This window comes from Triticum aestivum, unplaced genomic scaffold, assembly GCF_018294505.1.
Source record: "Triticum aestivum cultivar Chinese Spring unplaced genomic scaffold, IWGSC CS RefSeq v2.1 scaffold74291, whole genome shotgun sequence".
NCBI classification, from domain to species: Eukaryota; Viridiplantae; Streptophyta; class Magnoliopsida; order Poales; family Poaceae; genus Triticum; species Triticum aestivum.
This window is the reverse complement of record NW_025258445.1, coordinates 1-1,765: the sequence shown is the minus strand read 5'-3', so window position 1 is coordinate 1,765 and position 1,765 is coordinate 1. Positions and strand designations below refer to the sequence as shown.

At 44.2% G+C, this 1,765-nt stretch overlaps 1 long non-coding RNA gene across 1 annotated transcript; it reads right to left on the bottom strand.

Annotated features, from left to right (window-relative positions):
- Positions 1 to 63: 63 nt before the first annotated feature.
- On the bottom strand, positions 64 to 1,758 carry LOC123177677 (uncharacterized). The gene is made up of 4 exons (XR_006489055.1): positions 1,397 to 1,758; positions 717 to 836; positions 571 to 602; positions 64 to 499 (listed from the first exon to the last, which is right to left on the bottom strand). It is a non-coding gene; the product is annotated as an uncharacterized lncRNA (long non-coding RNA).
- Positions 1,759 to 1,765: the final 7 nt, after the last annotated feature.

Sequence of the window (1,765 nt, the reverse complement as noted above, 5' to 3'; positions counted from 1 at the left end):
ACTAAACTAAAGAAACAACTAATTTGCATTGTATCAGCATATAAACATCATAGTCAGCATTCATAAACATCATAGTCATCATTTAGAGACGTTACCTACATTTCACAACCCCTACAGTTGCCCAACAGGGTAAACAAACTGCTGGTTGGTACAGCAAGGGGAACATCACGAGAAGCAGACTGCTGGTTGGTACAGCAAGCAGCATCTCAACACACATCTCACAAAAGACTAAGCTACGATCAGGGAACTCGACCACAGCGGAAACCACAACCATCTGTGTGTCTTTGGCGGTCCAGATCACTCCATGGGCAACAGGAGCATCTTCGATGGCTGTGGAGAGGTCACAGTCAAGTTGGAAGAGGGCGCGCAATGCATCGATGGCAATGGATGGCAGACGGCCTTGGAACACCCTCTTCTGTGATGCCAAGACGACAATACAGAAGCTTCTCCGCCATCTTGGTGATTGGGGCTTCCCTTCGCCTTGGCACTGAGCTGGACACTGCTACACGATTATTACAGAAGCTATTGATGAATCTTGAGGGCAAGGATCTCAGGGTAGGGTAATATTACCAGGTTTAGAGGGTGAAAAAGTTGAGCATGACCTGCAGAAACAAAATTGCAAACACTGTGACAATGACAAATGGTAGACTAGCATATGAAAAATGAAGGAACTAGCGAAAGGAGCACAAGTAATGGCCAAAGAGCGAAGATGCTACAGGATCGAGGAGACCGCGCCCAAAGTTTGCTATTTCCATCAGCCTAATTATTGACGCGCATCGTTGACGCAGCCCTGCCTTTGAAATGAGTGTCTGTGCCGCAGACAACACAAACTGAAACTAAATAAGGTCACAGAAATTAGACAACAGTTGTCCAGTAAGCATATTTTTGCCAGTGTGAATAGAATTTCTAATCTCTTGATGAAATGGCCACCTCATTTCAAGCAGTTAATATTTTGAACCTTCACATTAAAAAAAAATCAAGACTTCGAAATAAATAAATGATGGCACATCAGAAAGCACCGAGAGTCAAAGTAGCAAGTGAGGATAAAAAAAGCTTTTGGTTGGAACTATAATCAATTTAATTAACAAACTTTGGAAGATTCATATTCATAATTCATCCTTTATTGAAAGCAACCAGACAGGAATGCAGTCAATTTCTTACATTTACCTTCTACAAGGAAACACCATTGCAGATTGGTACAATTAAGTTCTATTGAGGGAAACATATTGGTGCATAGTATGAAATACTCAAAGGTTGCCACCCACAAAATTGTGTACGAGCCAAAGTATATATGATAACTATGATTTTGATCCAAGGAAATGCTAACAAAGGAACAGAGTCTGTCATTCAAGAATATGCATTATTTGGCTTATGAAGAAGGCAACTTTATCCATACCACTTAGAAGAGAGGATGGTTCAGGAAAGCTCCCTCCTGTACTACCAAGTTTTCCTTCCTGTGCTACCAAGTTCAGGAAAGCTCCCTACTCCTGAAGCTACAATAGTCGTCCTTAAGGAGCATAAACGAGGACTTGTCGCAAGAGAATTTTCCTTTTTTTCTAAGATAGTGCCCCTGCTCCAAAAGTTCGCCTTCCTCGACATCGACTACCTCCAGCTCTGCGAGCTTGTAGATTCGCTTGAGGATGCGATCATGGTTTGGCTGGGGAGGGGGGCTGGTCGCCTCGGTTTCCACCAGCACCCACCTCCTGCCGGGTGTGGTGCCGGGGGAGAGCTGGCGGCGCAGTGGAGGCGTGGAGTCCTGGCTGGC